The following is a 27,274-nucleotide window of genomic DNA, read 5'->3' as shown; positions in this document are numbered from 1 at the left end:
TGTCTTTTGTTATTTTACTCACCTTTGAATTCTCAAGAGTTACAGCTCTGCTCATGAGAGATGCTGTGCCAGAGCTAGGCCTTATTAACAAAACATTCTCCCTGGATTGATCATTATGGCTTTGGTTAACTTCTTCTGTGTAATTGAGAAACTGCTTAGCCAAGAGAGACGGAGAGAGGGAGAGAGAGACAGAGACAGAGAGAGAGAGACAGAGACAGAGACAGAGAGAGAGACAGAGACAGACAGACACAGAGACAGAGAGAGACAGAGAGACAGAGACAGAGAGAGACAGAGACAGAGAGAGAGACAGAGACAGAGAGAGACAGAGACAGAGAGAGACAGAAACAGAGACAGAGAGAGACAGAGAAAGAGAAAGAGAGACAGAGAGAGAAAGAGAAAGAGAGGAGAAAGAGAAGGAGAGAGAGAAAGACTGAGACCGAGTTTGTCTCCAGTTGGGATTAACAGAATTTTTGGTGGAATTAACACCACTTTTTATTTCTTACAAGAACTTTCTCTATTTAACTTTTTCTCTATTTGAAAAAACTTGAGATGTAAAATGCAGATGTTCATACCCAGATATGTTGCTGAATAAAAACTCTGTATATGGGCCGGGCACAGTGGCTCACACCTGTAATCCCAGCACTTTGGGAGGCCAAGGTGGGCGGATCACGAGGTCAGGAGATCAAGACCATCCTGGCTAACAGGGTAAAACCCCTAAAAATACAAAAAATCTGCCGGGCATGCTGACGGGCGCCTGTAGTCCCAGCTACTCGGGAGGCTGAGGCAGGAGAACGGCGTGAACCCAGGAGGTGGGGCTTACAGTGGGCCGAGATCGCGCCATTGCACTCCAGCCTGGGCAACAGAACAAGATTCCGCCTCAAAAAAAAAAAAACAAACAAAACTCTGTATATTAAATGTAATCTTATTCAATATATACTGTACCCATAAGCCTAAACCCCAGGGTTTTTCTTCCTTTGCTTCCTTTATATATTAACATGTGTTTTGAAATGTGCTTTTGAAATACAAGGGGTTGTAAAACATTGAACTTACAGAATATGGAGAATAAAGTAACCAGTTTTGTACTTATCAAAGTTTCAAACAACCCTAGAAAAATTTGGAAAACTTTTGCAAGAATCTTATCTGTAAGGTTTATATTCTATATTAGGAAGTTATTATGTAATGCACATACAGATACAGATAAAATTACTTTTCACAGATTAATTTTTACAGATATTTTTGTCTACCTTTATCACCAAGTATTTGATTTGTAAGTTATTTAGTTGCACCTCATATGTGTGCATAAAATGAACAAGGTATTATTTATGTCACATCATTTCAGTTGTTTTTGGTTAATTCTAGCATTTGTACTGCATTAAATTATTTTATTGCAGTGTTGATTTTTATTTTCCCCATTTGCACTAAAGAGAATATAAGGTTGACATTTCTTCTTGGCATGTTTCTAAGCTCAGCAAATATAGCAACCGAGGTGCTAAATTTCAGTCAAAAATAGAACTCCTCAGCCTCATTTTGGAAATTTCTTCTCATTCATGCACAGGGATTCTAGTGTCAAATGTTTAGCTCTGCCCTCTGCTGGTCACTTCAAATTATGCAGAAGAATTCTCAGAATAGTATTCATTTCCAAATTTAAGGAGTTACAGGAAGGCGTCTTAAAATTTCACCACTGCAAAATATATTCACAGGAAAATTAATTGTAATAGCTTTAAATTTTAAAATAAAAAATTCTTTGAGGTAAATTTTTGAAATTAGAGAGGAGCGAAAGCTTTATAGATTTTTCAAGAAAATAGCATTTATGTTTTTTTTTCCCTGAGTACAGGTGAAAACAAATATGGTTATAGTTAAGGTATCAATAACATTAGAGAAAACAATCTGATATGTATAAATGCTAATGTTGATTAAGTATTTTTTGTCCTCTTCTGATACAGCATACTCCATTAAAGTCTCTTGATAGGTTAAAATAACACAACTTCCTTTTCAGATAAAACAGATTTTTAATTAAGTTGTATTTGCTAAAGGTTATATGCTCCTTTAGCTAAATGATTAGCCCTTATTGAAATATGTTTTCACTTTTAAGGATTTGAACAAAAATTTTGTACAGAAGCTTATATCAAGATACAAAGATCATGGATACTTATAGATATGATGAATTACAAACGAAAATTTGAGGTCAGCCAGCCATCAGACATAGTCAACAAATCACGTGGGTGGAAACTGGGTAGTCTCTTCTGCGTACAGAAGGAAAATGATTATTGATGAAAGAAGACATCAGTCCATCCCATGTGCTCATTAATTATGAACAAGAAACAATGTCTCTAAACATGAGGAAAGTTTTTACAACGCAAGATCAAGAAAAACGGAAGGCATATCTTGCTCACAACTTTGTTGGATCAAGGCTTTAATTAAGGTCAAACTGACATTTAATAATAATTTGAGACTAAAATCCAGCTGAAGAGTACTGAGCTAGGTGATGAAAATTGGTTTTGTTTCTCAACTCTTACCAACGGTGTGGCCTCACCAGTAAAAGTCAAACTAAATCCCTCTAATGACCCATTTAATGCTAATAGTCACCATTTTTTGAGCTCTTACTTTGCTGAGGGTTTTACACATGTCATTTGATCTTTAACACCCCTGGGAGGTTTTGTTAGGTGTGTTTTTTATAAAGAGACTGGTCATAATAATTAGTACAGAAGCATTCAGATCTAGGTATGTTAAACTCTGAAATGCCTGCTCTTAACTGCTGTGCCTATTATGCAGAAGTCCCTAAATCTATTTTGGAATAATCATTACAGGCTATGCATCCACATGTGTTAGCATTTCACAAGTATGTTCAAAGGCAAAGAGATGATAGGTTTTCACAGGAAACTTCCCTTTATCCATAGCTTCAGAAAATAAGAAATATGTGGTAGAAACTAAACCATCCTTCTGTGGGACTATACATAGATATTATGGATAAATATCCTGGTTTCTAAGTCCCAATTGTTATGTTGATTTAAGGGCATGGTCTTCAGAAATGACTTGTTCAAATTCTCTACTTTATTCTATTGAATTATATTTGGGCTCAGTAGATCAAAGCACTGCACGTGAAGGCCGACCTTGTTTTTAAATGATGATAATAATAACTGTGGCCATAATGGCTACAGAGTCTACTAACGGGTGAGTCAGTGCCCATTCTAAGCACCAACAAGGCACCCTAGTCTATAAGTAGCAGAGCATGTCACAGATCTTAATTTCAGTTCCAGCCTGCTTCCTGTGTTATACGTGGTTGGTGACAGATCTTAAGGCTGAGCCCTTATTTTAGCTTTTCTTTCTGTGAAAAGAGACCCAATAGGCAGCTTTAATATATGTGCTACTTCTGCTTGGTATGTGTTTTCCTGGAGCAAATTGTTCAAACCTCACCTTCAGCTAACACCTTTGAGAAAATGTAAGCTCCGGTATGGACAAAGTCTGGATTCTGAGAGACAGGAGTCTTAGAAAATTGTGAATGCAGTTTCATACAGTATTTCTTTTTGCTTAAGAAAATCTTTATGATAGGCATTTAGATGTTGCCCCACTCAGCTTGAGACTTGCTATCTAATTTTAAGACTGAATCACTGAAAAGTGTAAGTCTATCTCTGAAGGAGCAGAACTGTCTGTGTGGTAAAGCAAAGGGACCAATGGACTTTTTCTTTATTTTTTTGAGATAGGGTCTTGCTCTGTCGTCCAGACTGGAGTGCAGTGCTGCGATCATAGCTCACTGCAGCCACAAACTCCTAGGTTAAAGCGATCCTCCCACCTTAACCTCCCTAGTAGCTCGAACTACAGATGTGCACCACCTAGCCAATCTCTCTCTTTTTTTTTTTTTTAAATAGAGACGGGGTTTTGCCATGTTGCCCAGGCTGGTCTTGAACTCCTGGGCTCAAGCAATCCTCCTGCTTCGGCCTCCCAAAGTGCTGTGTGAACCACCATGCCCTGCCTCTAATGGACTTTTTAACGCATGTCACTGTTCTAAATTAATCCCTGCTATCAGCACTTTTCATATTCCCTTTTCTTATTCCTTCTTGAGGGTAGGTACCACCATGGGCTCTGGCATTTACAGAATACACATAATTCTCCTCTCTGTCTAATCCAGTCCTGATCCTCTGTCTTCTCTAGGCCCAGTCTGAATCTGTGCACTCTTCACTGGACCCTTTTGATACTCCGAGCTCATTTAAAAAAAAAAAAAAGAAAAAGCCTTACATTCCTTTTATTCCTTTCCTTAACTCAAAATTGGTTTCCTTTTATAAGGCTATAGTTTTTGAAATTCACCCCACTCTAATTCCTTCCTTTGGATCTTCTACTCTCATAGAGCCAGGAGGAGGATGTGTGTGTATGTGGGGGTGGGTTCCATATGCTTAACCTTTTATTTCCGTTTCCAAACTTGTCCTAGCAATAGCATCATGAGGTAGACTCATACATACCACGCTCTCTTCTTCTTACGCTTGTTCCCATAATTGCTGGAGAACCTCAGCATGGTGGCCCTGTTGCCTGTGCCTACTTCTGGGATGAGCTAGGACTAAGCAGAGACAACATCCCAAGAAACTAATGTCATGCTAGAATACCAGTCTAGGAAATTCTATTTCTGGAACCCTTGCTGCTCTACTAAGCAGATCCCTGCAGAGAGAAGCCTGCCACTGTCTTGGCGTTTCTTAGCCTTTCAACCCTGTGGAGTGTCTATTTTGCAACTCACCACCTCCTTCTCCCTTACTCAGAGCCATCAGTGATTATTGGAGACAGCCACAAAACAGTGGCAATAAAATCCACTAAACTTTCCAGAGGCCCAGTCTGAGTTGTTCACCTGGTAGCCCTGCGATTTTGGGCGAGTTACTTATTTGAGACTTAGTATTTTCATCTGTAAGATGAGGAAAATAGAAGAGTTTTGGTGAGGATCAGATAAAATATCAGGCACTTACGTAAGAGAGCATTATAGAGTAAGTGTGGTAGAATCCCCAGGCGGGTTTGAGTCTTGGCTTTGCTGGGTGATTGCTATGTGGCACTGGCTGGCTCGCTTGTCCTCTGAGGGCTTGGTTCTTAGTTGTTAAGATGGAGGGTTAATGATATTTACAACGTGGGCTGTAAAGGGGCTAGGGCAATGCCCAGCATAGAATGGGGGCTGAGTAGATGCTACAGCCATTTTATCATCACTTTTGTTGTTACATTCATGGCAGGAGTTTTTCGGGCAAAATTCATATATCATCTCATTTAATCTCACTCGGTTCTCAAAAAGTACCCCTTGAGCTGGTTGTATTTACTGTTTTTTTCTTTCTTTCTTTTTTTTTTTTTGACAGGCGTGCAGTTGTACAGTCATAGCTCACTGCAGCCTTAACCTCCTGGGCTGAAGTGATCTCCCACCTAAACCTCTCTAGTAGCTGGTACCACAGATGCACGCCACCATGCTTGGCGAATTTATTTATTTATTTTTTTGTAGAGATAAGGTCTCAGTGCGTTGTCCAGGCTGGCCATGAACTCCAGGGCTCAAGTGATCCTCTCACCTCGACCTCCTAAAGTGTTGGGATTACAAGCGTGAGCCACTGCTCCCAGCCTGTATGATACTATTTTATAGGCCAAGGACCAAAGGTTCTCACAGCTAAATTTCTAGAAAAAAGATGGAGTTATGATTTAAGCCCAGAAGTTGCCTCATTTAAATTTCATGAACTTTTTGTTGGATTATGATAAAGCTAACATGCAGTAAGGGATTCAAGAAGTGTGAATACCAGCCGGGCACAGTGGCTCACACCCGTAATCCTAGCATTTGGGAGGCCAAGGAGGGCAGATCACCTGAGTTCAGGGGTTCGAGACCAGCCTGGCCAATATGGCAAAACCCTGCCTCTACTGAAAATAGAAAAATCAGCCAGGTGTGGTGGTGCATGCCTGTAATCACAGCTACTCAGGAGGCGGGAGACTCTCTTGAACCCAGGAGGTGGAGGTTGCCGTGAGCCAAGATCAGGCCACTGCACTCCAGCCTGGGCGACACAGTGAGAGTCCATCAAAAAAAAAAAAAAAAAAAAATGTTAATACCTACAAGGCCTACCCAGTTAAGAATAATTCATGTCCATGTCCTAGGAGAACTTACGTTCTCATTGGAGATAGGAAGCAGACAGACAATGCATCAAAGAGAATTCTCAGTTCAAACACAGTAAATGCTGACACAGATAGTACAGAGTGCTCTGGGAACACAGATGAAGCAATAAACACCCGTGTAAGTGGAGGAAGGCCCCATTCTAGAAAGATGGCATTTGAAGCGGCACGTGAAGGTTAAGTAGGAGTTTTCAAGGTGGAAAAGGCAGGTCGTTCCTGGCGGAAAACCTGGTTTCTGCCTCAGAGATATGGTTGGCTATGAAAGATCCTGACACATTCAAGAAATGGTGAGTGATTTCAGTGGGCAGAAACCAAGGTGGGCTGTGAAGGATGGGCGGAGACAGGGATGGGTGATACCTGTTGCTAAGGGCATCTTCACAGGCACATCAGCAATCCCAATTCCATCTCAGAATCATTAGAGGTCTCAAATGTTTGTATGTACTCATTTTTAAAGGCTAGGCAAGCGTAGTAGTGAGAAGGAAAGAGTAAAACAAGGAATTTGATCTGTAACTGATTCTGAACAATCAGTTGAAATCAACTGAAATAACTCACTACCCGTGGACCAACCAGAGATCTCAGATTTGTAGTAGCAAGAAAGGAATATGCTAATTTTTTCCTTCCTTCCTTCCTTCCTTCCTTCCTTCCTTCCTTCCTTCCTTCCTTCCTTCCTTCCCTCCTTCCCTCCTTCCCTCCTTCCCTCCCTCTTCCCCTCCCCTCCGTTTCCCTCCCCTCCCTTCCCCTCCCCTCCGTTTCCCTCCCCTCCCTTCCCCTCCCCTCCTTTTCAACAGGGCCTTGGGCTGTCATCCAGGCTGGAGTGCAGTGTTGCGATCATGGCTCACTGCAGCCTCGACCTTTCAGACTTAAGCAATCCCCCCACCTCGGCCTCCTGAGTAGCTAGGACTAGAGTTGCACACCACCACACCCTGCTAATTTTTGTATTTTTTATAAAGACAAGGTTTCATCATGTTGCCCAGGCTAGTCTCGAACTCCTGAGCTCAAGTAGTCCACCCACCTCGGCCGCCCAAAATGCTGGGATTACAGGTGTGAGCAACCACACCTGGCCACTAATCTTTGCTTTTGATGAAGATGACTTTCTGCATAGTGGAGAGCTAGCTACAAGGATGTGGTAATCATCTAAGAGACTATAAATCTTGTTTTAATTTTTATTTTTTTAACCAATCTCATTCTGTTGCCCAGGCTGGAGTACAGTGGTACGATCATGGCTTACTGTAGCTTCTAACTCCTAGCCTCGAGTGATTCTCCCACCTTCACCTCCATCTCCAGAATAGCTGGGATCAGACGTGCACTGTCATGCCTAACTATTTTTAAATATTTTGTAGAGACAGGGTCTAGCTGTGTTGCCAGGTTGGTCTCAAACTCCTGGCCTCAAGTGATCCTCCTGCCTTGGCCTCCCAAAGTGCTGGGATTACGTGAGCCACTGTGCTAGGCCTATCGAAATCTTTTTAAACTAGATTTGAGAGCCCAGGGTGATTGAGATAAGAAGCAGCACATTTTGCAGACGTATCTGAGATGGAAATAATTGATTTTGGTGACTTACTAGATTTAGAAGGTGTGAGGTTGTCAAAGATCAAGGTTTCTAGTTTTGGAGATTAGATGGGCAATGCTTTATTGAGTAATGTTTTTTAATAATTCATACTCTCAATTTTTGATGAGCAATCCACAATTTGTTAGTATATAAAAGGACTCTTTAGCTATATCATTAAAAAAAAATCTGACCATCTGGACTGGCACTTCAAAATTAGATACTTTTTTTTTTTTTTTAATAATGACTAAAACTTGGAATTTTTATAAATACATATCACTGAAAAGGGCCAGAAGTGGTGGCTCACTCCTGTAATCCTAGCACTTTAGGAGCCTGAGGCAGGAGAGTCACTTGAGCCTAGGAGTTTGAAACCAGCTGAGGCAACATAGACTCTGTCTCTACTAAAAAAAAAAAAAAAAAGTCAGCTAGGCACAGTGTTGCACACCTATAGTCCCAGCTACTTGGCAGGCTGAGGTGGGAGGATCACTTGAGCCACGAGTAGGAGGCTGAAGCGTGCTGTGATTGCACCACTGCACTCTAGCCTGAGCAACAGAGTAAGACCCTGTTAACAACAACAACAAGAAGTATGTCATTGAAAAGAGCCTCATGCAATGGGAAATGTTCAGCTGGGTTTGAGGCAGATAAAAAAAAATCCATTTGTTTAAACTCCAAACCATTCACTACTTCCGAAAATTTATTTTAGGATACTTAAAATTTATTGATTGCCTTCTCTTAAGATGTCTCGGCAGAGGCATTTCCTTTTAATTCATCCATGTTGCTCTTGTTACATTTCCAAAGGAAGTGCTAGAGAGGTAATGCAGCGTCAGGAAACTGGTTCCAGTAACACTGTGAAGGGAGTGAGGGCAGGGTTCAGTCTCTGAAATAGAGACTGTGAACTTGCTTCACAGCGGGGGGATTTTTTTTCTCTCCAACAGCTGAGTTAGAGCAGGCTAAGGTGGCGGGCTGAGATCCTAGCTGGCCCTGGGATGGTAAGAGAAAGCATCCACTCTTGTGATGGGACGGCCTTATGCAAAGTAGAAAAGGTTTGTCAGGACCTGCCTCCAGAAAGGATCAAGCAGAATGCATTGACCAAGAAGATGGAATTTGAACATCTACAGGTTAGTAGGAATCACTGAGGAAGTGGGATATGTTAGATTAATAGACGCAATTTATTAATTGTCTGAATTATAATATACAGGAAAGACAAGGAGAAAGAAAAATAAGATCTAGAAACAAACAGGATTTACTTTGCTAATCGAGCAAGCTTTTGAAAGCTTTAGAAAGAGTGGACAGTACCATAGAATTATTCAATTTTAAGTGGATTTACTCTTAATTGTACTTGCTGATAATCTAGAAAATGAAAGTTAAGAAAAAAACTTTATTTCTTAGCAATAAAAGTCATTTAACTATTGACTTTAAAAAGTCTACCTCACAGCTTACATTATTTAATATGACAAATTATTGTTTCCTCTCCGGTGCTGTGTTAATAGCTAATACTTTATATAGCTACCTTCTGAAGCTGTAGAGAGGCTTATAACTTTAATGTTTCATGCTGACATTTAGTTGATCCTAGTTTATCTGGCATTAAGTAGTTGCTCACAATTAATTACTCAAGAACTCAGCTTCGTGTATGTCTGTGGTAGTTAGAAATCTGTGGGAGTATGTGACTTCATTGGAACCGTGCTTTCCTAGTCATTGTTATTGGTTTAATGCTTTCCTTGAAATATCAGTCACTGAGAGAAATAATAGCTTCTGTTATGGCTATGCACAGCTGTACCAAAAGATTTTGTTTTCACTTTTCAGAAGTATTAGAAAAATTGCCTCCATGTCTGGGTTATCTGAAGGTGAAACTAGTTAATGATTATAATAACTTCTTTTTTAATTTAGAAGGGAAATGAAGGAAGGGGAAAAAAGGAAGGAACGAAGTGGGGGAAAGGAAGGAATGAAGGAAGGAAAGAAGCAATATTAACTATAGTAACTGTAGTTGGTACTATTTATGGAACACTTACTAGATATTTCAGGCATTGTGATTTGCAAAAAATTATCTCATAATATCCCAATTTTATAGAGGGAAAATTGAGGTTCAGGGAAATTAACTATTCAAGACTGGCACTTCAAAATTAGATACTTTTTTTTTTTAAATAATGACTAAAACTTGGAATTTTTATAAATATATATCACTGAAAAGGGCCAGATGTGGTGGCTCACTCCTGTGATCCTAGCACTTTAGGAGCCTGAGGCAGGAGAATCACTTGAGGCTAGGAGTTTGAAACCAGCTGAGGCAGCATAGTCAGACTCTGTCTATACTTAAAAAAAAAAAAAAAAAAAAAAAAAATCAGCCAGGCACAGTGGTGCCCACCTATAGTCCCAGCTACTTGGAAGGCTGAGGCCTTCCAGGATTTAAAATTAATTTTTTAAATTCTAAGAGCATCCCCTAATCCCCACAAGATCCTACCTCTCTCATTTTTTTTTCTTGCAGCTGGATAATGTTAGAAGATGTGTTAAATATTTAATCCAGCCGGAATGCCAAGTTAGAATTTGAAAAACAAAACCAAACCAAAAAGAAAACCATTGGTTTTCAAGGCCTCAGAGCATAAGCTTTGTGTATTACAGGAAAGCTTCTATGCTTAGCTAGAGGTAGGAGAACCTTGCCGTCTTTTTCTGAATTTGCTATGACCTTGGGTAAGTCAACTGACCTCCCTGGGTGATGTTCAGAGCATTATCGATGTTATATAATTTATTCTTATCAACACCACAAGGTTGGCTAGATATGTTTCCTCTCTAATGTATGATTAGGAAACAGTCATTTAGACTTCAGTAATTTTATTTTCTTCAAGGTCAACCAATAATTCAGACATCAAGTTGAATGGAAATGAACTTCTAAATATAGGTCAAATACTTTTATAAAAATCACATAACTGCATCTCCCTCCCCCATGCCTGAATTTGATCCACCTACCAATAAGCTCTCCCAAGCTACTACTCAGTCTCTATTGCTAGTGTGTTACTGACCAAGTGTACCAGTCCTGCATTTTGTGTCGAACTGATTAATAATTGTCTTCTGAACCCCTAATGCATCCCCTATTTTGTCCACATTCTCATGAAGACTCTAGTTGATAAAAATGACAGGCTGAATATTGCTAATGTAGTATTTCAATTCAGATGTAACATCTCTTAAAGATTGAGCTAATTAATACCATGTTTTTATGTTTCATATTGTATTTGTTATTCTTTGGTAGCTTAATGATTACCCTTCTACATAATATTTATATATAGTCTTTTATCTGGAACCAATAAGAAGATTTGAGAAAAGTTATAAAACTGCTATAAAACATTATAAAAACTGTTTCCCGTTCAACCTGACTGCTTTGTTTCCCTTAATTCTGGGATTTTCCATCATTTGCATTATCTAATTGATGATAGAATGGTCTCATGGTACCAAAAAGTAAGAGACTAACAAGAAATTTTAATTGGCTTGCTTGTCCAACTACTACAAAATTATAAAGACTGCCTTTTCATGTGTGTGTGTTTTTTTTTTTTAATCCACCCTATGAAACTTATCTTTATGTCCATCTTTTCTCTGATACGCTGGGGTTTAAAGTGAGCTGCTTTAGCCTCATTAGAAATAAAAGGTATCGTGTTAATGTCTTCTAGATGACCTTTAGTAATTTGAGAGATATTCTTCATTTTTCTAGGCTCGACAATCTATTTTTTCCCTGCTCTTCTAACTCCTGTGGCTTCTGTATTTGACAGTAACAGCCCCACTCCCAACAAACCTGAGCCGTCACATCTCTCTCTTTTGGTTATGGAGTTCAAAATGGGGTTCCTCACCCATCTAAGAGTCAGGTATTACTTTGTTCTGACTGTGTGAGAAGTGGAAGGCTAGTGAAATGAACTAATCGGATCTTCAAAGTGAAACAGACCGTATCTAACTTGTAGCCATGTCAGAAAGCCTGTCCACACTATCATTACAAGCTCAGAACAGAGTGTGGGGAGAACCTATTCTATTTAACCTAACCTATTTGTGGGGAGACAGCCCTGACTGCCATTTATTACTTTTAATTCTAATTACAAATAATGCATGCTCACTGAGAGGGTTTGAAAGTTCATTTTAAAAAGCCCAAGTCATGGTGGTATGAATGTTTTTTGCTCTCTCTTGAGTGCTTAGATTTTCAAGCCCTCTTGGAGCATATGAATTATTTGCATACATGGAGATATATATATATATCTGTATATATATATATCTGTATATATATATCTGTATATATATCTGTATATATATATCTGTATATATATATCTGTATATATATCTATATATATCTGTATATATATCTGTATATATATATCTGTATATATATCTGTATATATATATCTGTATATATATCTATATATATCTGTATATATATCTGTATATATATCTATATATATCTGTATATATATATACACACACACACTCATACACACATATTCTTTTGGTCTTGTCTTCAGTTTGTTCCTCACCTTAGAATTTTTTTTTTGTTGTTAATAAAATTAGAGTGTTAACAAAACCTCTGGGCTCAGGTAGTTTCATTGGTGAATTCTACCAAACATTTAAAGAAGAAATAAAACCAGTCTTAGACAGTATAAACTCTTTCAGAAAACAGGAGGAATGAACACTGCCCAGCTTATTTTATGAGGCCAAAATTTCCCTGATACTAGAACCAGATACAGTCATTAGAAAACTATAGCTACTATCCCTGATAAATGTAAATATTTCTTAATGAAATATTTGCAAATTTAATCCAGCAATGTATATAAAGGAATGCAAGGCTGGTTTAACATTTGAAAACCAAATGACATATCAAAACCAGGTTAGGTTGATTCCAGGAAAGTAAGGTCAGCTTCACATTTAAAAGTCACATATTTTTCATTATATACATTGTATGTATATCTGTATATATACATTATATATAATGTATATAATGTATGTATATAATGTGTATATATGTAATGATTCTCCCTAGAGATTATCAGAAATGTGTTTGATAAACTGTATCACCATTCATGACAGAAACTCTTAGGGAACTTAGAAATAGAAAACTTGCTTACCCTGATAAAGGACAATTATAAGAAATCTACAGCAAATATCATTAGATGGTGAAATATTGAAGGTTCTTTTAAGTTTGGGAATGAGAAAACAATGCCACTATTACCACTCTATCTTCTATTGAACAATTATTCCTATATGGTCTAGAAGATAAATAAGAAATTGGAGAAGAAATAAAACTGCCATTATTTATGACGATGTGATTGTATATGTAAAAATTTCAAATACATTTACAGATAAATAATTAGAAATAAAATTTACATAATTACTGAACACAAAACCAATATGTAAAACCAATGCCATTTCTGTATCAGCAAACAAAAATTTTAAAGATACTTAAAAAATAATACATTTAAGACAGTATTAAAAACATCAAATAATCTAAGAAGACACTGAACAGACATGTGCATGGCCTGTATGCAGAAGCCTAATAAACTTCAGTGAGAAAAATCAGAAATGACAAGTATATGAACAGATTTATCATGTTTATGGTTTTGCATTTTTTGTTTCATTTCTCTCCGAACTAATAGATTAGATGCATTTCTAATCAATATCTCAAGGGCATGCGTGAATGCGTGCTTGTGTGCTTTAGTGGGATGTGACAAACTGCCTCTAAACTTTATGTTGGAAGGGCCTAGAATAAGGAAGGTGATCTTTAAAAAAATCAAAGTGGGAGGCCGAGGCAGGTGGGTCATGAGGTCAGTAGATAGAGACCATCCTGGCTAACAAGGTGAAACCCCGTCTCTACTAAAAATACAAAACAGTTAGCCGGGTGTGGTGGTAGGTGCCTGTAGTCCCAGCTACTCAGGAGGCTGATGCAGGAGAATGGCATGAACCCGGGAGGCGGAAGTTGCATGATCCGAGATCGCACCACTGCACTCTAGCCTGGGTGACAGAGCAAGACTCCGTCTCAAAAAAACAAAGCAAAAGCTAGTTATGAAAGGATTCACATTTTCTTTTTTGTATGTTGATTTTGGTAAATTGCATTTTTTTTCCTTAAAAATTATGTTTTACCTAATATTTTTAAATTTTGGTGTAAAGTTATTCTAATATCTTATTTACTACTTTAAAGCCTGTAGAATCAACGTTATGTTTCCTTTTTTATTTCTGACATTAGTTATTTGTATCTCTACTTGATTATACTTGCCAGAGGTTTTTAATATTATTAGCTTTTTCAGAAGGCTTCTTTGGAGGCTATTTATTAACACTTAAATCTGTTTCCTTCTTTCTCCCTTCTTTGGACTAAATTGCTGGATCTTTTCCTCTCCTAAATTCTTTAGATGGATATTTAACATACTGATTTTTGTAGACTTTTATCTTTTTAATATATGCATTTAAACCTACAGATTTCTCTCTAAACATGATGAACTGTATTTCTAAAGTTAAGGCAAATATTTATATTATCCTTCATTTAAAAAATATTTTAAAATGTTGACTCTGTTGTCTTTTTTGAGTAATGTGTGATTTAGAATTGTATTGCTTGATTTCCAAACATGGAGACTTTGTTTTATCTTTTATTATTGATTTCTAATTTAATTACATTATATTAAGAAAACATACTCTTCATTTCAGTATGTTGCCATTTATTGAGATTTACTATAGCCCAAGATGTGATCAGCTTTCATCAGTGTGCTGTGTATGCTTGAAAAGAATGTTTTAGGTTAAATGGTCTGCTTAAGTCCATTAGGTAAATTGCTGATTATGTTGTTCAGATCTTCCATATCCTTACTTTTTCTTTTCATTGTAGCAGCTATTGAGAAAGTTATTGCTACTATGTTTGTGAACATGTTTTTTTCCTTAGAGCTCTGCCAGTTTTTGCTATGTGTGCTTTGAAGCCTTATTTGAAGCACATATATTTAGAATTACTTATTTTCCTTATGAATTACATTTTTATCAGTAGAAGACTTCCACTTTGTTTCTTATGATGCTTTTTGCTGTAAAAAATTATGTTATTAATATAGCTATACTTGCCTTCTTTAGTTTAAAATTTACATGTTGTATCTTTTTACTTTCTAGTAATCTTAATCATTTTTATACCTTTTCATTTGTATCTTCAGTAAAGAGCATAGGTTTGGAGCTCATTTTTCATCTTGTCTGATAGTCTTTTGTTTTTTACTGAAGTATAACTAAGTCCATTTACATTTAATACAATTGTTTAAATGCTTGGATTTAAATTACTATTTTATTGTATATTTTCTATTTGTCTTATCTGTTCTATAGTCCTTTTCCTTTTGTGTCTTTTGGATTTATCAATTACTCTTTACTATTTAGTTGTTCTCTCTGGTATTTTAAAAACTGTAATTTTACCAACTATCTTTTATTATTATTATTTTTATTATTAAGACAAGGTCTCACTCTGTCACCCATGGTGGAGTGCGGTGGCATAATCATAGCTCACTGAAGCCTTGAACTCCTGGGCTCAAGCCCTCCTCCCACCTCAGCCTCCCAAGTAGCTAGGACTATACTACAGGGGTGCGTCACTATGCCAAGATAATTTTTATGTTTATTTTTAAATTTCTAAATTTTTTTGTAAAGGCAAGATTTTACTATCTTGTCCAGGCTGGTCTTGAACTCCTGGGCTCCAGCAGTCTTTCTGCCTTGGCCTCCCAAAGTGCTGAGATTACAGGCCTGAGCCACTACACCTAAGCTTATCTGTTAAAACTGCATACATTTTTGCCTTTTTTGTTTTTTGGTACTTTCTCTTATTTCCTGACAAATTAAGCAACCTTAAGACCTGTTTCCAGACAAATTAAGCAACCATGAGATTTCCTAACTTAATAAATTTCACTTCCAAGTTACACATTGTTATTTTATTTTAATTCTTTCTATATTATCTCCATAAGACATTAATACTGTTTATATGTTTAGTATTCATTTAATCTTTTTTCTTTGCTCTTTCTTTCTGCATCTTCAGGAATCTGTTGGGATTATTTTCTTTCAGTCTAAAGAGCATCTTTTTGTATTTCATTTAGTGCAAGCCTGCTAGGTGACAAATTCTTTAGTGTTTTTTGTCTTAAAATAGGTTTCTTTCATTTTCTTCTTGAAAAATATTTTTACAAGGTGTAGAATTCTAGTAGGCAGTCTAAAAAAGATCATTCCACTATCTTCTAGCTTTCAATGACACTAACTTCTTAACAAAAATAATCTATTTATTGATTCTTTGAAGGTCATCTATTTGTGGCTGCTTTAAAGATGTTATTTTTAGCTTTTTTATAGCAGTTTTACTGTATTCACCCATTTATAGGATTTATAGGGCTTTGAAATCAGTAGTAGTTTGATTCTTTCATTTTACGTTTTTAGGAATGATCTTTCTATAGATAATATTTCTATGTTATTCTCTTTATGATATCTTTTTTTCTGGGACTCCAATTATACATAGGTTAGAGTTCTTCACTGTATCTTTTATCCTCTTATTTTCTTTGCAATATTTCCCATCCTTTTGACTATTTCTTCATTCTGGATTGTTTCTTTTTATCCTTCTTTGAATGCACTAATTTTTTATTCAGCTGCTTCTAATCTACCATTAAGTAGATCTGTTGAGGTTTTAATTTGGCTATTTACAGTTCTAGAATTGTTCAGTTTTTAAAATTATTTCTAGTTATCTGTTGGCATGCTTTCTTTCTTTTTAAAAATTTAAATCAGGGTCTCATTTTGTTTCCCAGGCTGAAGTGCTGTGGCGCGATCATAGCTCACTGCAGCCTCGACCTCCTGGGCTCAAGTGATCCTTTAGCCTCAGCCTCCAAAGTAGCTAGGACTACAGGTATGGACCACCACACCTGTCTAGTTTTTAAAATTTTTTGTAGAGACGGGGTCTCTCTATGTTATCTAGGCTGGTCTCAAACTGCTGGACTCAAGCAATCCTCCCAACTCGACCTCCCAAAAGTGTTGGCATGACTGGCATGAGCCACCACTCTTTGCTGAAGTTGTCTATTTTGTCTGTTCTCTTCTTGGAGAGATTTAACATAGCTATTTTAAAATGTGAGTCTGATAATAATCTAGGATCCCTGTGTGTCTTTTTCTGTTGTCTGTTTTCCTATTGATTTTTGTTTATTTTTTAATTTATGTCTCCATTTTTCTATTTTTTTTAAATTTTATGCTGTGCAAATGCTTAGTTTGATCTCATCTTTTCCCAGATAGGGTTTATGTTTGCTTTTGCCAGGGACCTGGGGCACTAATATTCCAAGATCACCTTGAGGTATGTTCAAAGATTTAGACGCTTTGAAGTTGAATTTTAGCCCTGAAAACGTTCAACCTGCTTACTTCTAGTTTACCTTTGTTACTAGTGTGATGGAATTTTAGATCCTAACCCCAAGTGAGGGGTGTTAGTAGGGCCAGTCTCCCTTAGAGGTCAGGGTCCTCCAGTCCCTTTCCCCTGATAATGTGCCCACAGACTCTCACAGGAATCCTGGAGGGTGTTGAGGGGTGGGGGCAAAAGGATCCCCCATGAGCCAACCTCCCCTCCCTAGGTCTGTGTTCTCCCTTGAATCCTGGCTTGCTAATTTTTTCTTAATTTAATATTCCCTTTCCTCTTCCCTTTAAGATATATATAAACTCACATTTGTGTGTTCCATGTTTTTTATATATATGTATATAAATATAAAATATATATATAAATGTTACCTCATTATATAATTATACATTATGTAGCCATTAGCTTATGTATTATTATTATTAATTTTTTTTGAGACAGAGTTTCGCTGTTGTTGCCCAGGCTGGAGTGCAGTGGCACGATCTTGGCTCGCTGCAAACTCTGCCTCCCGGGTTCAAGCGATTCTCCTGCTTGAACCTCCTGAGTAAGTGAGATTGCAGGCTCCAGCCACCATGCCCAGCCAATTTTTGTATTTATAGTAGAGATGGGGTTTCACCACATTGGCCAGGCTGGTCTTCAACTTCTGACCTCAGGCGATCCACCTGCCTCAGCCTCTCGAAGTGCTGGGATTACAGATGTGAGCCACTGCACCCGGCCTCGTGTATTATTTTTACAATATACAATTTACAGCCAAATACTTTCACTTGGCAACATACCATAAACATATTTTACATGGCATTCAGTGAGATGTGATTTTAATAGCTCTTGATTGTCCCACTATATGTACAAATAAATTTTTTTATTCTTACTGCTATTTTTGGAAATTCTACTTTTTTTCTTTTGTAAAAATGCAAGTAACATTGGGATAAATATATTCTAGGACATAAATATTTTTGCATATCACTGATATATTTTCCCCTTAGAGAAGACTTCTATGAGTGGAATCGGTGGTTCAAAACGGATGGGTTGACTGGGCTCAGTGACTCACGCCTGTAATCCCAGCACTTTGGGAGGCCGAGGCAGGCAGATAACCTGAGGTCAGGAGTTCAAGACCAGCTTGGCCAACATGATGAAACCCCGTCTCTACCAAAAATACAAAAATTAGCTGGGTATGGTGGTGCACGCCTGTAATCCCAGCTACTTGGGAGGCTGAGGCAGGAGAATCAATCCAACTTGGGAGGCAGACGTTGTAGTGAGCCAAGATTGTGCCACTGCACTTGAGCCTGGGTGGCAGAGCAGGACTCCATCTCAAACAACAACAACAACAACAAACAAACAAACCCAAAAGGGATAGGTTTTTAAATTATTTTGATATTCAATTTCTCTGTAGAAAGTTTGTGCCAATTCATATCTCACTGGTAGTAATGTCAGTGCTTCTTTTAAGCACGGCTAAGAAAACACTCCTTCATCATTTTTATTTTATTTTGGGTCGGGGGGACAGAATTTTGCTCTGACACCCAGGCTGAAGTACGGTGGTGCGATCACAGCTCACTGCAGCCTCAAACTCCTGGGCTCAAGTGAATTTCCCACTTTGTCCTCCCAAAGTGCTTGGATTACAGGTGGGAGCCATAGTGCCTAGCCTATTTGTAAACATGTCAGAGATCTCAGTTCATCCTGGGGTTTAGTCTTTTGATGTTATCTTATTATTCTTTTACATTTGTCATTTTTATATACATTTCCATTTTTAAATAAACCCTTTTATTTAAAAGCCAACCATAGATGCTTTGGGCAATCACATTTATGTGTTCCATATAGAGCTGTTTTAATGGCTATGTTATAGTGTTATGTGAAGATTGTGGCAGAAATAGAAATTATAAGTGTGAAGATGATGCAATTATTTTAAAAATCTGTGTTATTTATAAAAGCATGTGCATTATGATTACAGCTACATAAAACATTCAAAGAAAATTTAGAAAATAGGCTGGGCACAATGGCTCACGCCTGTAATCCCAGCACTTCGGGAGGCCCAGGCGAGTGGATTGCTTGAGGTCAGGAGTTCAAGACCAGCCTGGGCAACATGGTGAAACCCTGTCTCTACTATAAATAAAAAAATTGGCCAGGCATGGTGGCACGCTCCTGTAATCCCAGCTACTTAGGAAGCTGAGGCAGAAGAATCCCTTGAATGAGCCAAGATCATGCCACTGCACTCCAGCCTGGGTGATAGAGTGAGACTCCATCTCAAAAGAAAAGAAAATTTAGAAAATATACACAGTGGATGCTGTTGTATTATGATACTGATTAGTTATTGTTTTTCTTATCTCCCCCCTCAAAACAATTCTATAGGGTTGTGCTATTATTTTTTAATAATTAAATGATTAATGCAAACCCAGATATTGTGAGTTCAATTCAGACTACTGTCAATAGATCTACTATTTATTCAGCCAGTCAGTCATCTTATAAATGGTTCAAATGAGTTAAAATAAGTGGACATCTCAGCTGGGCACAGTGGCTCACGCCTGGAATACCAACATTTTGGGAGGCTGAGGTGGGAGAATCACTTGAGCTCAAGAGTTTGAGACCAGCCTGGGTAACATAGCAAGACTCCATCGCTACAAAAAACAAAAAAATTAGCTAGGCATCATGGTACTCACCTGTAGTCCTGGCCACTTGGGAAGCTGAGGTGGGAGGATCGCTTGAACTCAGGAATTGAAGGCTACAGTGACCTGTGATCACACCACTGCACTTCAGCCTGGGCCACAGAATGAGACCACATCTCTTTAGGTAATTAGATAAATAAGGCCTTTTTGTTATTTCCCCAATAGTAATAATGTGTTTATTGCTACCGATTAGAAAAAAAGATATAGGAAGAAAATAAAAATGTGCTATTTCAGTGAAAAGATTAAAGAAAAAAAGACAATACTGAAGTAGAACCAGGAATGAGACTAATGAAAAACAAAAATTCCAGAATCTCCAAACATGTGGCGGGTGGGCCATATATGAATTTCACTGTTTTTTTTTTTTTAATAGCCAAAATGAAAAGCACATCTGATCAACACAATTTATATTGTCCTTGAGATTAAAAAAAAATAAAACACAAACGGCCAGGTGTGGTGGCTCACGCCTGTAATCCCAACACTTTGAGAGGCCCAGGTGGGTGGATCATGAGGTCAAGAGATCGAGATCATCCTAGCCAACGTGGTGAAACCCCGTCTTTACTAAAAATACAAAAGTTAGCTGGGTGTGGTGGCACGTGCCTGTAGTCCCAGCTAATCTGGAGGCTGAGGCAGGAGAATCGCTTGAACCCGGGACGTGGAGACTCCATCTCCATCTCAAACAAAAAAACACAGACTCAAAATACCATCCAACTATTTAGTTCTTTAGACAGAGCTGTGAAATTCTAAGATCAGGAATACATGTGTCTTCAGAGCCCTCCTACACAAAATATTGTGTAATGGGATGGGCATTTTCAGTAGACTTGGCAGTCCTGTCTCAGAGATCACACGCAAGCACAGTTCAGTTGAGGCAATTCTTTTTGAGGTCAGTAGGACAAGGTGTAGAGCCCTCTGCTGGCCTGAGATAGATTTATCTACATAATCTAGGGATAGATTTGATTTGATTTGATTTGATTTGATATTGTTTTGTTTTGTTTTGTTTTTGAGATGGTTTCACTGTGTCACCCAGGCTGGAGTACAGTGGTGCAAACACAGCTCACTGCAGCCTCGACCTCCTCCCTGGGCTCATGCAATCCTTCCGCCTCAGCCTCAAGTAGCTGGGACCATGGGAGTGTGCTACCACACTTGGCTAATTTTTTTATCTAAAAATTTTTTTTTCTGTAGAGATAGGGTCTTGCTATCTTGTCCTGGCTGGTCTCCAACTCCTGGGCTCAAGTAATACTCCTGCCTCGGCCTTCCGAAGTGCTGGAATTATAGGCGTGAGCCACCACACCTGACCAGGTTAGATTTTAGAGTGGTTATAAAGAAATCAGTGAGCTGCATACTTTGAGGCAATTTTTATTTTTCATTTTTTTCCCCTTCATGCAAACTGTGGTATCAGGTGAGAGATAGTACTTTATGGAATATCTGGGATACAGTTACCATATTTTGCTACTTTAATATGGGTCTGCTGGCCTTGATAGACAATTGAGCTGGGGCAGTGCTGATAGTTTCTTATTAAGAGAGGAACCTAAACTCAGATTAATTCCCACACAGATGGACATCCTGTCTCTACTCACAGATAAGCCAATCATGGAATGAGAATAGCAACAATTCCTCTCAGACAGTAATAATCTAGGTTCTGCATTAATATACAGTCCACCCCCCGCGCTGACCAGAACCTGTGGACATGGCGAACCAGGTTATCAAGTGCAAGGCTGCAGTTGCCTGGGAGGCTGGAAAGCCTCTCTCCATAGAGGAGATAGAGGTGGCACCCCCAAAGGCTCATGAAGTTTGAATCAAGATCATTGCCACTGCAGTTTGCCACACCGATGCCTGTACCCTGAGCGGAGCTGATCCTGAGGGTTGTTTTCCAGTGATCTTGGGACATGAAGGTGCTGGAATTGTGGGAAGTGTTGGTGAGGGAGTTACTAAGCTGAAGGCGGGTGATAACTGTCATCCCATTTTACATCCCACAGTGTGGAGAATGCAAATTTTGTCTAAATCCTAAAACTAACCTTTGCCAGAAGATAAGAGTCACTCAAGGGAAAGGATTAATGCCAGATGGTACCAGCAGATTTACTTGCAAAGGAAAGACAATTTTACATTACATGGGAACCAGCACATTTTCTGGATGCACAGTTGTGGCTGATATCTCTGTTACTAAAATAGATTCTTTAGCACCTTTGGATAAAGTCTGCCTTTTAGGTTGTGGCATTTCAACTGGTTATGGTGCTGCTGTGAACACTGTCAAGGTGGAGCCTGGCTCTGTTTGTGCCATCTTTGGCCTGGGAGGAGTTGGATTGACAGTTATCGTGGGCGGTAAAGTGTCTGGTGCATCCTGGATCATTGGTGTGGACATCAATCAAGATAAATTTCTAAGGGCTAAAGAGTTTGGAGCCACTGAATGTATGAGCCCTCAGGATTTTAATAAACCCATCCAGGAAGTGCTCATTGAGATGACTGATGGAGGAGTGGACTACTCCTTTGAATGTATTAGGAATGTCAAGGTCGTGAGAGCAGCATTTGAGGCATGTCAGCAGGGCTGGGGCATCAACGTGGTGGTTGGAGTAGCTGCTTCAGGTCAAGAAATTGCCACTCGTCTATTCCAGCTGGTAACATGTCGCACATGGAAAGGCAGTGCCTTTGGAGGGTGAAAGAGTGTAGGAAGTGTCCCAAAGTTGGTGTCTGAATATATGTCCAAAAAGATAAAAGTTGATGAATTTGCAACTCACAATCTGTCTTTTGATGAAATTAACAAAGCCTTTCAACTGATGCATTCTGGAAAGAGCATTCGAACTGTTGTCAAGATTTAATTCGAAAGAGAAAAACAGCACCTAACCTGTTGTGATGTGATGGGGGTAGCCTAACAGGCAGGCAGAAGCGCCTCCTAGACCTTCAGCAGCTACTCCAGAGAATGGTGTAATGTGTGTCATTCATGAATCTCTGTAATCAAGGCAAGAATACTTAAGTCATGGACCTGTTTTCTGGACTCTCCTTCACATAAATAATTGCTAGCTCATTAAGGAATATTTTAACATAATAAAAGTAATTTCTATAAAAAATATACAGACTATTGGACAATGAAATTTTCTTGCATATGGAAGAATCAGAAAAAATGTTGATCTGAAATATTTTAAGGTGGGAACCAAACCCTCAACTTACCTATAAAAATCTCAGTGAAGCACTCTTAGAATGCCTACCTTCTTTTTTTTTTTTTCTTTTTTGAGACAGAGTTTCTCTCACTACCCAGGCTGGAGTGCAGTGGTGCAATCTTGGCTCACTGCAACCTCCGCCTCCCGGGTTCAAGTGATTCTCCTGCCTCAGCCTCCCAAGTAGCTGGAATTACAGGCACCCGCCACCTCGCCTGGCTGATTTTTTTATACTTTTAGTAGAGACGAGGTTTCACCATGTTGGCCAGGCTGGTCTTGAACTCCTGACCTCAGGTAATCTGCCCTCCTCACCCTCCCAAAGTGCTGGGATTATAGGCATGAGCCACCACGCCTGGCCTAGAATGCCTACCTTTGAGCATTGTTATTTTCTGATGGACACACTATGATAAATTATTTGTGGATTATAGCTCTGAGTTATTTTGGGTGTTGTTATTTATAATCTAGTGAAAAGATGGGGAAATAGCTGCTAAAAGTAACTTTTCTTTTTCTTAAGCTAGCAGGCCTGTAGCCTACTTACGCCACTTTTAGGTTGTGATTTTAGTTTCTCATATGCCTATGGTAGGAAGCTTGTATTTGTTTTCTTTAATAGAGGAAGACATAATGTCATTCAGCAAAAGCCAAAACAGATCTTAAGAATTTAAGGATGTGGAGTGGGGCCATGAAAATGCATCCCTGCCTTAATCCAAAAATAAAACTGTGATTTGCTCTGTTAAACAATTCTTATCCATCCTGACCTTGTCCTTAATACTCACAGTATGTTGATTATTTATACTTGGCATTCCTGAGAAAACAAAGGAATATAGGATATGGTAACTGGTAGCTAGAAACTCATATACCCTATTTGGGAAAATAACAAATACATTCACGAAATGTTACACACACACACACACACACACACACACACACACGACATTTCTGGATGGTTGAGGAAATACCACAGGGCAATTGTTAATTGAATGCAAAACCAGTTGACAAACAGCACAAACGCCAAGAAAACTCAGTTTGCTCAACTACTTATAGTCATGCAAAGAGCACAGAAAGATTTAGTGCTGGTTAAGTAGAGATGATGTGTACGTGAGATAGTGATTTTCAATTCCTCTGAAAAGGATTTTTTTTAAAGAAAAAAAGTGTGACTATTGTAATCAAACACAGACTTTTAAAAGTCAAAACAAATAATATTCATGGCATATTACATTTGAATATCACCACGTAGTTTTCATAGTTCTTTTCACATATCATTTACTCGTGCCTCATGCAAGCTCCCCCAAAAAGACAAGGGACACATTTTTCCTGATTTACTGATGAGAATATTGAGGGTCCAAAAGGTGATGAGGTTTGCTTAGGGGGGAGCAATGAATATATTCTAGGAATTTTATCCACTCCATGTTTTTTCTTTAAATAGTTAATTACCAATAGGTTTAGACATAACAGATAACCTGATACCTTCATTTTTCCATATGATACCCACAATGTTTCCTTTTGGTTCCTTGGTAAACAAATGAAGAAAATGAGATTAGCAGCTACAGCCTCTGCCTATATTGACCAGCCATCTCTTTTATTTATTTTTACTTGATAAATATTTAATTCAGTAGGCAGCCAGTGGCCTTTTTTTTTTTTTTTTTTTTTTGAGATGGAGTCTCACTCTGTCATCTAGGCTGGAACGCAGTGGCCTGATCTCGGCTCACTGCAACCTCTGCCTCCCAGGTTCAAACAATTCTCCTGCCTCAGCTTTCCGAGTAGCTGGAACTACAGGCGCCTGCCACCACGCTCAGCTAATTTTTGTATTTTTAGTAGAAATGGGGTTTCACCATGTTGGCCAGGCTGGTCTCGAACTCCCGATTTCAGGTGATCTGCCCGCCTTGGCCTCCCAAAGTGCTGGGATTACAGGTGTGAGCCACTACGCCCGGCCTCAAGTGGCTTTTATATAGTTATAGCACTGTCCAGAGCTAGGGGAGATTTACAAGACCCGTGTCCACCCTTCTCGTCCTGAAGTAGTTTGCAGTCAATTTGAGGAAACATGATATACACTCAGGACTAGGTGACAAGCCACTGTTTTGGATAGTACACCATTAAGTGTCAAAATGTGGGGTGGCAGGTGTGCTGAGTTCGCTGTCTGATTCAGGAGTGGCCTTTCAGCAGAGGTGGGTCTGATTCAGGTGAAATGGGACTTCAACTAGATTTTTTAATGATTGATTAGACTCCTTGAGTGGGTAGAGCTGGAGAGGGCATTCTAGTGGCATGAAGCTTGGTTTAGGAAATGGGAAACGAATTTGGGAAGGAAGATGGTAGGGATATAGGAACGTCGAAATGATATTTAAGTTGAAGAGTTGGGATTTGATTCTGCAGACATGGAGGAACCATGAAAGAAATCTGTTTTGCTTATTTTCTGCCAGTGGAGCTACGTGAGGAATGAGAGGTTTTGAGATTATCATTACAGCCCAGTAATATATTACAGTTCTGAGGTGTGGTTCAAAGACTGGGGGACTGACCAGATACTTTTGTTTGTTTATATGAGGTTTTATAGAGTGCTTTTAGCATGCTTTGTATTTTGGTGAATGATGAAACTTGGTGAGATAGTTTATCCCGTTGGTTGTTGGTGCTACCTCTTTTATATGGAAAAAACGATGTCTTAGGCTGTTAGCAGGATGATGGCTCGCTAGGCAGAAGTCTTTTTGTGGTTGATCATGATGCCAGGTCCGGAGCCTCTCAGTCACTCCAGCCCTGCTTCTCTCCACCAACTCCCAGAGGAGCTGGTAGGCCAAGCATTTTTCTAAGCATGCTATAGATACCATATTTTACACACGAGGAACCGAAGCTCAGGCTTAGAAGCATGCTGTTGTGGCCAGTTTGGTTCTGCTACTCTGGAAAATATTAGGAGGCAATGGCTGCAAAGATTTAAGATAGGCTGTTTTCTGGGGCTGTGTAGAAGAACTGTAGCTAACTGTAGCTAAAATAGGTATCATTACCACTAACTGGAGGGCGGTGAAGGATAGAGTGGAGAGGGCATTACATTTCAGAAACTTTTCTTTTTTTTTTGAGGCAGGGTCTTGCTCTGTTGTCCAGGCTAGAGTGTAGAAGCATAGTCATCATTCATTGCAGCCTCAACCTCCCAGGCTCAAGTGATCCTTTCACTTCAGCCTCCTGAGTAGCTAGGAATAAAAGTGTGTGCCACCATCCCTGGCTAATTTTTGTAAATTTTTAAATATTCTGTAGAGGTGGGGTCTCACTGTATTGCCTAGGCTGGTCTTGAGCTCCTGGGCTCAAGCAATTTACCTGACTCTGCCTCCCGAAGTGCTGGAATCCTAGGCATGAGCCACATGCCTGGCTACAGTTCAGTTGTTTTCTTAAGCCATCACAGTATCCATGTTACCTCTTAAGAACTGACCTGTCAATGTAATCATGCACTGCTCTTGAATAAATACATCTTAGCTATTCCCAACAGCCTTGCATTTACTGTTTTTTAAAAAAATTATTAAAAAAATTTTAACTGTCACAAAATACACAGAACATTAATTTACCACCTTAACCATTTTAAGTGTCCAATTCAGTATTGTTACGTATATTCATACTGTTGTGCAATCAATCCCCAGAATTTTTTCTTCTTGCAAAACAAACTCTGTACCCATTACATTGCAACAACTTCCTATCCCCCATCTCCCCAACCCCTGGCAACCACCATTTGACTTTCTGACAATATGAATTTGACAATGCTATGTACCTCTTATAGGTACAATCATACAGTATTCGTCTGTTTGTAGCAGGCTTATTTCATTTAGCCAAATGTCCTCCAGGTTCATCCATGCGGTAGCATGTATCAGAGTTTTCTTCTATTTAAAGGCTAAAAAATTTCCCAGTTTATATATATATCGCATTTTGTTTATCTGTTCATTCATGGATGGACACATGGGTTTGCTTCCACCTTTTGGCTGTTGTGAACATGCTGTTATGAACATAGGTGTACAGATATTTCTTTGAGATCCTAGTTTTAATTCTGTGGTATATATATCCAGAAGTGTAATTGCTGGATCACATGGTAATTCTATTTTTAATTTTTTGAGGAACTGCCATATGTTTTCCATAGCAACAGTATCATTTTACAGTATCACTAATAGTACACAATGCTTTCAATTTCTCCACATCCTCGCCAGCACTTACGTTCTATCTTGTTGTTGTTGTTGTTTTGGATAGGGCCTTGCTTTTTTGCTGGGCTGGAGTGTAGTGGTGTGACCATGGCTCACTGTAGCCTCGACTTACGGGGCTCAAGTGATCCTCCCATGTTAGCCTCCCAAGTAGCTAGGACTACAGGTGTGTGCCACTATACCTGGCTAATTTTTATATTTTTGTAGAGATGAGGTTTTGCCATATTGCCCAGGCTGGTGCTTTATTTGTTGTTGTTGTTGTTGTTGTTTGTTTGTTTGTTTTTTAAATAATAGCCATCCTCTTGGGTGTGAGGTGATTTCGT

At 38.7% G+C, this 27,274-nt stretch overlaps 1 protein-coding gene and 1 pseudogene across 1 annotated transcript in view; both read left to right on the top strand.

Annotated features, from left to right (window-relative positions):
* Nucleotides 1–27,274, top strand: part of FMN2 (formin 2) — a 395,593-nt gene that overhangs the window by 60,652 nt on the left and 307,667 nt on the right.
* Nucleotides 21,309–22,874, top strand: LOC101175969 (annotated as a pseudogene).

Source organism: Nomascus leucogenys, chromosome 5 (assembly GCF_006542625.1).
Source record: "Nomascus leucogenys isolate Asia chromosome 5, Asia_NLE_v1, whole genome shotgun sequence".
NCBI classification, from domain to species: domain Eukaryota; kingdom Metazoa; phylum Chordata; class Mammalia; order Primates; family Hylobatidae; genus Nomascus; species Nomascus leucogenys.
Note: the sequence above shows the minus strand (reverse complement) of the source record. Positions and strands in the feature narration are given on the sequence as shown.